This window comes from Lynx canadensis, chromosome F2, assembly GCF_007474595.2.
Source record: "Lynx canadensis isolate LIC74 chromosome F2, mLynCan4.pri.v2, whole genome shotgun sequence".
Lineage (NCBI taxonomy): Eukaryota > Metazoa > Chordata > Mammalia > Carnivora > Felidae > Lynx > Lynx canadensis.
The window spans coordinates 11,177,025-11,189,715 of NC_044320.2; the positions used below are offsets into that span (position 1 = coordinate 11,177,025).

General features: G+C 42.6%; 1 protein-coding gene across 2 annotated transcripts in view; it reads left to right on the forward strand.

The window, feature by feature from the left end:
- Positions 1-12,691, forward strand: part of ASAP1 (ArfGAP with SH3 domain, ankyrin repeat and PH domain 1) — a 311,284-nt gene that overhangs the window by 167,914 nt on the left and 130,679 nt on the right. The gene's annotated exons all lie outside the window — the stretch shown is intronic.

Here is a 12,691-nt window from a genome sequence, read left to right on the forward strand (position 1 = left end):
CATGTTGGCTAGATACGTCCCTGAGAAGCTTGCCATGAACGACTATTAAGTATTTAATCATGACTGTTCACAAATGACTCGATGAAATAGAACCTCCCAGCAGTGTAAATCCTGGGGTGACTTCGGTAGTTCCTGGAGAGAGGCCACGGTAGCAGTTATCATGCCCATGGCTCGGACGTGTGGGGATAAAAACTCAGACCTCACAGACTGCTGGGACCTGATAGGGTTGCCACCATCACCAGCGAGCATAGTACACTTGGGTTTCTGGTCAGCTTGTGTGGGCAGCGCTGTGACATTTAATTCTTAAAAAATAGCTAGATGAGTAAAACAGCGGTGTTGCAGATCTTTCCATGATACATGCCCAGTGGAATCCGGGCTATTCCCATCCGAGGGCTTTTGGCCTCATCCAAAGAAGCCACAGAGGCTGAACCCTGGTATCTGGTTCCCAGTGTGTTTTCATCATTTTCTTGTTTTCTCACAGTGCTTAAGTGACATGAGACCCATCTGATGTTCTTTAAAGTTTTACAAAGCATTTCTGTATTTCTGGTTTGAGATGACCAGCCACCCCCACCCCCACCTCCCCCACCAGACTGTGTGGAAGATGCTGAATATCTTGGAGGTGGTCTTGCATTTACAATGTAGTTATTATGTTTACGCAGAACCTTTATCAGTATTAATTGGAACACAGTGTAATAAAAACAGAAATTTTATTGGAAAAACAAGTTATCTCCCCAAAAGACTTTAGTTTGAAAATGGCTTTGGGGATTTGTCTCTTTCTCTTACTGTCCCTGCTGCGTATGAGGACATTTCAGAAAAAACAAAAACAAAAACAAAAAAAAAAAACTGAATTCTGTGAACTGCTTGGATCAGGGGAGAATTTTCCAAGCTATTTAACTTTCCTGTATTGTTCCTAAGTTTTGAAGTGTTGAAATTATTAATCTGTGAAGAATATTGTCATTTAGAAAGTTTGCCTTGGTGTGTGTGTCCCCCCCGCCCCCCACCTCTCCTGTCTCCTAATGTATGTTTAAAATAGCTAGTAGTTTCTTGAACAGTAGAGGTTTTAAAATATGTTGCAGGGGCACCTGGGTGGCTCAGTCCGTCACGCGTCCGACTTCGGCTCGTGTCATGATCTCGCAGTTCGTGGGGTTGAGCCCCGCATCAGGCTCTTACAGCTCGGAGCCTGGAGCCTGCTTCAGATTCTGTGTCTCCCTCCCTCTCTCTCTGCCCATCCCCCACTTGCGCACACACACTCTCTCTCTCTTACTCTCTCAGAAATATTAAATGAATAAACTTAAAAAAAAAATGTTGCAATTTTTGACAGTTTTTCCTTCCAAAGATAGAGCCTAATTCACTTCTCTGGTATGTGTGCCAGACTTATAGCTCTTTTCTAATGAATAGAATGTGATGGAAGTGATACCATGTGATTTCCTAGGCCAGTTCATAAAAGAGCTAGCTTCCATCTGGGTCTCCCCACCGGCTCCACGTTTGCCTTGGAGGAAGCCAGCCACCCTCTTGTGAGGCCACTGGAGTGACTCTGCCAGCCCCGGGCAGGCCTTCACTTGCCTGCTGACACGTCGCCTCAATCTTGGTACAAGCCCCTGGGTCAGGGCAGTAGACATTGGACTGGCCTTCACGAGACTTCTGCCCTTGCAAACGTGGGTTTAGGCGTGCAAATCCTAGGCTCAGTGGAAGTCAGTGTGGGTCTCTTGAGAAAGACGAGCTCACTGCTCATCAGTGCTGTTAAAAAAGCAAACTGAAATATACTGTACTTTCGTAAAAATGGAAGGAGGCTGTGATTCCTAGTAAGCATGGGTGCGCCTGGCTTGTCGTTCCGTCAGTGACTTTGTTGGGTTGAATTTGTTCATCTTTTTGAATGAGATGTATTATTACACATGAGTATACTTTTCCTTGGAAGTAAAGACCCCAGAATATTCCTTCTCCTAGTTCTTCTTCTATGATAAATTTTTTTTCACAAATCCAAATGTGGATTTTATTATTAAATAGTGGCTTCCTTAAAATTCATGCCAAGATATATTTGGAATACGTTTTAGCTTATTAGTAACACATTGTGCCCCCTAGAAATATATAGCATTGTTAGTCTGAAAGTTGGGACTCTTAAATTCTTTAATTTTAGCGAATAAAAAAATGACAGTGGTATGGAATTCAATTACAAGCATATGATATGGAAGCCTTATTTCCAGTGTATGGCTACGTTGTCATAAACAGTTCCATACTTGAGGGGAAAAAGGCAGTTTTCTCCCTTTTCAGCGTAGAATTATGTAGTGAGTAGTTTTATAGGAACATTTGTGTTTTCTAACGCAAAATTAATGTGTGATGTTCGCCCCAGATTTTCATTTTGTTAATTTATCTATTTTAAGAAATAGCTCAAAGCATATGATGAAATCTAAGATTTTAAAGGTAAAGTGCTAAATTCATCAGTGGATAGGAAGTGGATAGCAAGTTCATTTTAGCTTTTTTTAGCTAACATTTTGTCAAAGGTACAATGCAGAGTGAATCTAGAATTGATAATTAAGTTTGGTGTCTTACCATTGTGTCATATAATGGTATTTTTAATCCTGGAGTGTTTCTTCAGTGTGAAGAAGTTTCCTAACTAGAATAGTTAAGAGATGAAATGGATTAGAATTTTAATAGAAACGTACGGAATCATGAAATGTCAAAAGGTATACAGTAAACTTACTAGTAAAGAAGTAATTTTAAGCCCCCAGAAGTAGAAGCCTTTAGACTGAAACTGTAAATACCTTTTGGTAGTGATTTAAGGCAAGTCTGAACAAATTATTTCCGGCCTACAAGGCATTTTGTATTTGTGTGGGTCCATTATTACTCCTTAAAAGGTGAAAACAAATTGAAATAATTAGTTCCTTCAAAAGGGTCAAGGAAGGAAGCTTTTTCCTAAAGGAGGCACACTTATCCAGGAAAGTAGTACTCCTCAAAGTGTGTAGGGATAAAACTGGGGGAATTTTTTAAACTGCATTTAGAAAATTGAAGTTTCTTTCCAAAATAATCTCAGAATTCCAGGCTCTTTAAGAAGGTCCAATTTTCATATTCAAGCCGTTGCCTGAAATATTCTGTTACTTGAAATCAGAGGCAGGGGGCACGGGGCATGGAGGGCAGGTGCACACACTTCCTTCATTTTGCTGTCCTGGAAGGAGTGCTCTTAAAATGAGGTAGTTTTTTGTGATATATACGCTCATTTTATGGGAGCGTTCTTCATGAGAAATTAAGTCATTTTAAATAAAACTGGGAGTGCTTGGAGCCCCTGGGTGGTTCAGTCGGTTAAGCGTCTGACTTCAGCTCAGGTCATGATCTCACAGTTCATGAGTTCAAGCCCCGCGTCGGGCTCTGCGCTGACAGCTCAGAGCCTGGAGCCCACTTCAGAGTCTGTGTCTCCCTCTCTCTCTACCCCGCCCCCACTCACACTCTGTCTGTCTCTGTCTCTCGAAAAACGAATAAAATGTTAAAAATTAAAAAAAAAACAACAAAAAACTGGGAGTGTTCATTCCCAACGAGTGCTTCAGATTTTTTTAAAGCCTCAAGCTGAATAACAAAAATACTGTTAAAGGTAACTATAAAAACATATTCTTACCTTAATAGTCGAATTTTGTAGAATTAAGAAATTATAGCTGACGTTTGTTGCCAGATGCCTTATTATATAGGTTTATGATGTTTCTTAATTGTCTCACCTGTCCTATATGCAAGATGTTATTATCCCCACTTTGGGATGAAGTCACCTAGTTTGAATTACTTACACAGCTAGTAAGTTTACATTTAAACCTGGTTTAAATCATTTACACAGCTAGTAAGTAGCTACGAGATTTGAACCGTACGTCTTTGGTAAGTGACTGCCGCTGTGGGCTGGGGCAGTGAGGACTCCCAGGAGTGCCTCACCTGTGCAGGGGGACAGGCCAGTAAAACAGGCGGTCGTCCTAGAGCACGAAGGTACTAGATGGGTCCCTCAAAAAGAGGAGCAGCTTCTTTCACTTTAAATGCAACCTGGACCTGGCACTGACTCACCACAGTCTCGTCTTTCTCCGCCCCTCACTGCCGGTACTAGGGCCTCTGTAATTGGCATCACTTAGGAACGACTAGGGAGGCTCGCAAACCAGCGTGTTCTCTTCCATAGACGAAACTGCTTCCCGCACCCCCTTAGTGACTTATTCTCGAATGGGTCACATGGATGTGGGGTCAGATGCTGAGTCAGCCCCTGACTGGTTTGTCAGAGAATACTTCGAGCAGTTTTTTCTTCATTTCTGGAAATGGAAAAATAGTTTTTCAACCTCACCGGACGGTTCTGAAGCATCACACAGGTCATGCAGGTCCCTGACAATGGTGACCGCGATGACGACTTCATCCTCCTCAGCTTGAGGCTCTGAAATAGTAGGGGGAGTCCAAACAAAATCTGTCCTCTTCCACTCTTCCATCCACCACCGCCCAGATGTATCCAAGCTGCTTAGCTCTACCCCCATTCCCTCCCCCCCCCCACAAGCTTCGGTTTTCTCCTTTCTAAAATGGGACCATAATGGCTACTTTGTTGCACACGTTGGAAAGAACATATTAAAAATATTTAATATGATACTAGAATATATTAATCCGTGGTAGTTACAATTACAGTCAGCTGCAAAAATTTAATCAATGCTGGAAAAATTTTAGCCAGTATTGTTTCAAATTATTTATTCTTATATTCTGTCTCTTTCTTAGACTCGAGTTACTTTTGTGTTAGACCGCTTAATGTTCTCCCACAGGTCACTGAGATTTTATTTTCAATCTTTATATTCCTTGTGCTTCGGTTTAGATAATTTCTACTTTCCTGGCTTCAAGTTTATGGCTCATTTCTTCTGCAGTGTCAGTCTGCTGTTAGTCTCATCCAGCTAATTCTTATTTCAGATACCATATTTTGCTAGTTCTTGGATTTCTGTGTGGCCTTTTTTTTTTTTTGTAGAATTTCTGTCTTTCCTAGAGTTCTGTTATCTCTTCACCCATTTATCCATCTTTTCCTATAGATTCTTGACCTTACTTGTAATATTTATTTTGAACTTGTGTCCTAAATCCAGCATCTAACTTATCTGTGGTTCCATTTCTTTTGATTGTTTTTTTTTTTTTCTCTCTCTCTCTCGGTGTTTTGCTACGTTTTTCTGTTTCCTTGTGTGTCTAATAATTTCTGTTTGCATGCTAGACGTTTGAATTGTATGATGTAGAGACTCTGGATTCTTTTATCTTCTATAAAATGTGTGGTGTTTTATTCTAGTACCTGATTAGATTTCTGGTGATGACCATCACCTTGATCTTACGGTAAGTTTATCTTAGTTTTGCTTATAGTCCCAGGATATAGCCCTTAGTCCTGCAACATGGCCCATACTCTCATGGCACCGTCCATCCAGGCTTTCAGCCCAGAGTGTTTACTAAGCCCTGGCTAACTTTGTGGGATTTGAATTCCAAACTCTTTCCTTAGCAATGGGAAGTTGCTGGAATCTGCTTAACTCTTTAGATACTGTTTTCTGCTAGGCTTTTCGAAGCATTTGCAGTTCTGGGCAACCGGGGGTTGAATTTGAGGGCTTCCCTTTCTGTGACTTCTTCTTTTCTTGGATTTTCCCCCTCAATTGCCAGCTGCTGAAGCAATCTCAAACTCTGACCTCTGACACCTCAGCTGAGTAAAATGCCACTTTGTACTTGAGTTCACTTCTCCTTGCCCAACATGGACTAAAGTCTGCCTTTAGGAGAAAAGCCAGTTAAATATGGTCTTCTCTGGCATGGTTCTCTTCCTTAAAGGGTAATACCCCTTCTTTTTCTTCCTGCTTTTGCGTGCTTTCCAATGGTTTCTAGTGGTTGTTTTTGTATTTTGTCCATCATTCATAATTGTTATAGGCAGGAGCATTAGTCTGGTACAAGTTATTCCATCAAATTATCAACTGCCGATGCAGATAGATCTTTATAAAAAATAATGTATGAGTAATTCATTTATTAAGCATTGATTGAACATACAACATTCAGGGATTGACGGAACACTTGACTCGCAGAGAGGTGTTTTGGCATAGTTGGACTCAACAATATGCAGCAGTGTGTGAAAGTGACTTAGAGAGAGGTATGTCTTCAGCTCGGGTTCGTGGACCACAGATACCTAAACACAGAAAACAGGCGCTCTGTTTATTCAGTCAAAACTATTTACGAAGCACAGGAGAGGCAAGTAGGTGATTAAATGCTAGGGTAAGCAGTGATCGTCTGTACTCTTGGACTTCCAGTTTATTGTAAACTCAGTGTTTTCACCTCGTAGTCTCACTCTGAAGTTCGGTCTTAAAGTCTGCATGTAAGGGAAGTAACCCATGGAGTCAGAATAACCCTTGAAAATCCTTATATGGCCGATAAAGTACACTTAAAATTCTACCTCGGTGTTTTTACAAAGATTGGCATTCCTTTAGGAGTGTGGTATTGAAAACGCACACACTCAACCCTCCACACACAGCCTTTGAGCCCGTCACCCGCAGCTCAGGGAGAGGCTCCCCCTGCGAACACTGACCCTCCTGCCCACGGACACATACTCGTCATTGACGGGGGGGGGGGGGGGGGGTGCCCAGTGCTGTTCACATGGTTTTTGCTCTCTCTCTCTCTCTCGTTCTCCCAAATCGACTAAGTTGAGGAGTCTCCTAAATTAAAGGCACAGATGTGTCCTACTGTGATTTTCAGTCCTTGTCAGCTAATCCTTTTTACCGTTCACGTAAAGATTCAGCTTAGTGACTGCCGAGTTTTCTTTACGGACCACCTTTCTGCCTTGAGCAGACCCTCCTTGACGATTACGGCCAAGATTCTGTGGTCACTCCAGATCTTGCTGCCTCTTATTCCAAGTTGCATTTTGACCACGTTCTTGGATGGTTTATGCCTCGTCAAACGAGGGTTATGTTTTCCTGTATAATGATGTTGCAATTAAACTATAGCAAGAGTCTGGAGGAATGCCAGGGTCTCTGGTTTTATTTCTGTGTATGGTATTCCTGCTAGGGTCGCTTCCATTCTGCCTCTCTCACAGAGGCTTCCCTGGCCACGTGGAGTATCCTATGAGGCAAACCCACCTCAGCTCTTCACAGGAGGCCCCGGCTTCAGGCAGCCATGCTCCGTGATAAACTCTACAAAGCAGTCATGCATGTGTTGGATTCCATTTATGGTTTGGACATGCACATGAATTTTAAAGTGTCTCTGTCTAGGACGGGAGGGACTCTCCAGCCGGGTCTTTAGCCAGGAAGATAACTACTTATCGATTTTCCTGACGCCTGCTTAGGTATGGAAATCAAGCAAGTTGCTATCGATTCTGAAGTGTTTTTCATAAATAATCAGTGCCGTAAGACGGAGTGATTGGGGGCTGATGGAGGATGACTTTGCACGGCCAGTTTGTCACCAGCATGCAGACAACAGGATATTCTCCGATCTTCCATGTCCCTGATAATTGATCAAACGTCACACTTCTTCTTTATGGGGAATCGCAGGGGGTTTCCAGTGCATTCTGGAAAACCTGGGGCTGGTTGTTGTTGTTGTTAATGGCATTTTCTGTTTGTTTTTCTCATTGGAAAAGTATAATATATATTAACATATTTGCAAAGGAAAATTGAGATAAAAGAAGAAAATACTAATCAGCCGTATTTCTTTTTTAAACTTGTCTGTGTGTGTGTGTGTGTGCGCGCGCGTGTGTATTCTGAACCACAGACAGCACACTTAAGTGGCACCTGGCACATTTGTGTGCTGCGTGGCCCTTGTCATCTTCCTTGTCCACGCTCTGGGTGATGCCTTTTCCAGGAGCCCTGGAGTGGAGAGACGTGTATTGCTGTAGCGCTTGGGGGTGTTCTGTGCCGCCTGCACAGTGAGGAGTGGGGGGATCCCTTCTGGAAGAGCATTGGCTCCCAGACCTGAACGCTGGGGTGTGATCTCTGTTCTGGCTATAAGTAGCAGAGTAGTTCTTAGCAAGTCCGTCCATTTCTGAAGACCTCAGTTTTCTTCTCTGTGAAACCGAGATGATACCTACCTTGTCTATTAATGAAATAGTGGTGACGAAAGGACACGAAGGTTCTTTTGCAACCTAAAAGACACCATGTATACCCTATGGGGGGGGGTCACGGGGTCCAAAAAAGAATGCCATTCTCCACCCAAAACCAAACAGGCCAGCTTGCACGTTTGTTCTCTTTTGTACACGTGCTGTTGTTCTCCCTCAGACTCATTGGACTGTGCACCTGTTGAGGGCAAGAAGGTTTTAGATTCAGCTGACTCTCCTCTGTGATCCTTAACATTCTGGGGTCATCAATCCCTTTATAATATGAGAACAACAGACCTTCTCTGAATTTAAAAAAAAAATTTTTTTTGAAGGCAGAATTTTTCAGTCAATTTTAGGGGTTTTTGCAAGCCGTGGAATTGAGACCAGAACCATTGATGGTTATAAGTAGTAACATTGTATGTAGAATATGCATCTAACATATACTGTATTAACACATAAGGAAATGGTTAAGTAAAGAAATATTAGAAATTTAGGTTTTAAAATGTTTTACCATGGGGCACCTGGGTGGCTCACTTAGTTAAGCATCCGACTTCGGCTCAGGTCATGATCTCATGGTTCATGGGTTCTGGCCCCTCATCGGGCTCTGTGCTGACAGCTCAGAGCCTGGAGCCTGCTTCGGATTCTGTGTCCCCCTCTCTCTCTGCCCGCCCCCCCCCACCCTACACTCTGTCTTTCTTAAATAAATAAATAAATAAATAAATAAATAAATAAATAAATAAATGAAGGTAGGTTAAAATAAAATAATAAAATTTTTCATGAAAAGTATAGATGGTCACAAATCGTCTGGAGAGTACCAGTTTAAAGAGCAGCTGCCCAGCCAGGTCCTATACTAGCCTACTTCATCTACCAGGACAAGATCCCAGTGAGGCTTCGGTTTATCTCGAGTCATTTTACACATAATTTTTAAACCAAGAAGCTGAAGCTCAGAAGGACTAAGGCTGTAAACCGAATGACCTACATAACCTTTGTATCCCACTGTAGGTGCTTAATGAAAGTTTGTGAATTAATAGTAACATGTGGGGCCATATTTGTACATTACACCTGTTTATAAGAAAGCTTGGCTCCCTCGGAGGGTGGGCAGTTGACTAGAAGGCTGGAATAGAAGAGGAATACTTGTCTCCTTCCTAGCTTTTCTTAGGGGGCAGATCTCAAAGCATGAACATTACCCAGAAGAGCCGACAGCAAATCCAAGCGTGATGTGGATTTTATCTGGCAGTTAGGAGGCCAACGTGATGGAGCCAGAAGAGAGGGCATTGCTGCTTCTGATGCTCAAATGCCGTTTAAATGCCGAGTAATAGCCTTGTGGAACTCTGCAGGCATCTTGTCTTGGGGCTCTGTTAGTTAATGGATTTGTCAGTTGCTGCGGAAATGGGAGTCTGCATGCTAAGTTTCCAGATAACACCCTTGGGGCTGGAGCAGATTCTTGTAGAGGCTTGGCTAGAATTTTGAAAGAACAAATCCAAATTCAAAATGACCTTGAAAAATCAGAGGAATGAGTCATCCCAAGTGGCATGGAGAAAGGCAATTAAAAAAAAAAAATGTATGCAAACCGTTCTGCCTTTAACCATGTTGCCTTGGACCTTAACCTTAGTGAGTGGTGGTGGGAACAGATGAGGAAACTGAGGCCCAGGGAAGTGAAATAACTTGTTCACAATCGATTTAAATGTGTCTAAATAGTGGAGGTTGTATCTAAGGCAATACAGAGTTTGGACTCTGAGCCCAAACTCCCTCACCCCCCACCAATATAGTGTCTGTAAAATTAAAACAGGTTGTTTTCATGGGGCACCTGGGAGGCTCAGTCTGTTAAGCATCTGACTCTTGATTTCGACTCAGGTCATGATCTCATGGTTCGTGGGTTCGAGGCCTGCATTGGGCTCTGCGCTAACAGCACAGAGCCTGCTTGGGGCTCTCTCTCTCTCTCTCTCTCTCTCTCTCTCTCTCCCTCTCCCTCTCCCTCTCCCTCTCTCTCTCTCTCCCCCCCTGTCCACTCCTCCCCTGCTCACATGCATGGTCCTTCTCTCTCTCAAAAATAAACTTAAAAACAAAACAGGTTGTTTTCAGGGTCACAGGTTGAATGGTAACTGGTTGTATGGATCAGCGTGACAGAAAGAGCCGGGCCCCACTCTGACACTGAACAGGAGTGGAGGGCAGTGCTTTTAAAACTTTAACCTGCCTAGACGGTGAGCCCTGGAGAGACTGGGGGCCCCTTGGTGGTCTCTGTATCTCTGCCCACTCAAGCAGACACCAGCTTCTTTACCCCCGGGTACTTTAAGGTGCCTTGATGGGATGCTGTGCCTGTTTTCCCGGGTCTACCAGTAATCAGCTGTTCATTCTTCAGGGTGTTAGGCAGTTGTCATCTCTTGGGAACTCAGTGGCTACATCCAAGTTTTGTCCGTGTGTTCATTTATTTATCAGATACAGCGTGGGTGCCTATGAGAGGCTGTGTTAAATAAGCAATATATTTTCATACAGAGGAAAGAAAATAAAAACCATCGATGATGGATTAAGTATTTAAGTATTCAAAAGAGAATAAAACTAAACCAAATATTAGAAGGCTTAGAAACTTTAACGCTAGAACTTTTCTTCACCCTACATGAACAGATACATTGGATTGAATTCAAGCTTTCAATGTGTTGTTGTTTTTTTAATACAAACTGTTAGGAGGTTTGGGAATATAAGATAGGAAACTCAAAGGATTTCTGGGTGAAGATTGGTATGTTTGATGACATGAAATGTAAAAGTTCTGTGCGGCAAAGGACACTAAACCAAATGAGGAGACAAACGGGAGGGAATTCCAGCAACACATATTACAAAAGATTGCCGTCCCTTAGGCAAAAAATTTTCTCACAGACTGCTAGGGAGAAGGCAAGCTGTGGAAAACAACAGGCAGAAAAGGAAATGTGAATGGACAATAAAATACAAGAAGATACTCGGGCTTACTGTCACCCACTTTTTCACATCCCTGTGGTATGAATTAAAAAAGTGCAACAACATCTGTGCGCTAGTGAAGTTCTAGAGAAATCCCTCTTACGTTTGTGCGGCTGTTGGGTCTGTGCATTGTTACCACCAGCCTCTTGGGAAACACAGTAGTGTTATTTAAAATTTGAAGTGTGCACCCCGTTCCCCATCAGTTCTGCTTTTGTGACTGCCTCTTTTAAAGGGACAGCATGTAAGAACTTGTGGATAAGAATACTTATGGCAGCGTTGGTTTTCCAGTAGCAAACACTGGAAGTCCCTCGGGGATAGTTCTCCAAATCATAGTAGTGTTTATTAAGGAATATAATCACAGTTAAAATGATTAATTAGATTTAATTGTATTCGGTTTCTTGATCCTTATTCAGTAGGAAAAAAGTAAGCCATGTAGTCTTGATTTTAATATGCCATTTGGTTTTTTAAAAATGAGAAAAAGGGAGAAGACCCCCTATTGTATGTGTGTTTGTGTATTTTTTAAGCATAGAGAAAGCTTTGCTGAGATTACTAACATACCACATTATTAACTCTGCTTATTTCAAGGAGATGGGATTGGAGAAGGGGAAAGGAAATGATCATTTGTATCTTTATATATCTCTGTAGAAGTGTATGAATTATTTTTGTAATTTTAAAAACAAATGGAATTAAAATTTTTAAAGGGTGATTAGTGCTACAGAGTATGTATAGGATGGTGTAAAAGAATTTATCACTTCCCCCTCTCTGCCAGCACTATAATTTATGACATGGCTTTATTATTACAGTTATAGCTCATTGTATTTTATATGCCTGGCACGTGGCCAATACTAAGTATTTTCCGAAGGAAGGAGAGAAGACTTGCTCCGGGAGACTTCACTACATACGTTGAGCATTTTACCAAGCCGGTCGAGTGCTGGGGTCTGGGTGAACAACTGCAGATCAGGTAAAGCTGGCAGCTGGGACGTCGCAAGAGGCTGAGGAGGGAGTGAATGACAGGCTCGCCTGGGAGGTTACACTTACATTTGATCTCGCAAGAGGCAGGTTGAGGCCCAGAACTGTGAGGGGCACTGGGGAACTTCGGCTGGGCTGTGTGGCTGCAGTGGAATGATGCCTGCCTCCGAGCTGTGCTCCAGATACCTCTGAGCTCTCGAAGATGAGATGATAAACACGGTGGCACTGGACTCGTGGCAAAGAAGATAACTTCCATAGAGACACAGGAAGAGAAGCGAGGCTCTCAAGAAGGAGAGTGTGGGAAGTTAAGGAAGGGAGACTCAGTCTGGAACCAGGGATGGTTCCTCCCATATCTTAAAGACCCACCGTAGGCCAGACCCCGGAGGAGACGCACTGGAGGCGTTTCCCGTCCTGTCTGCATCATGATCCCATCGAGGTATTACTGTGGTTAAGGAAGCACAGTCTAAGATGATTATATGGATTGTCTTAGATCCACAGCTGATAAATGGAAGACCTAGGGTTTGGTCCACAGTTGTCTTGTGTATCGTGGACCCTCCAAAAAATACCACGATATTTAGATTGTACCCAATTCTCCATTAACATCAGAGCTTCAGCCTTCGGTCTCAGGGTGAATGAAAGCAATAAAAGTAAAGATATTTTTAGAGGCTTGCCACGTACTTTATAGATTCTACATCTGTCACATTTCACGTATGAAAGCTGAGACCCAGAAAAGTACCTTTTCCAAGG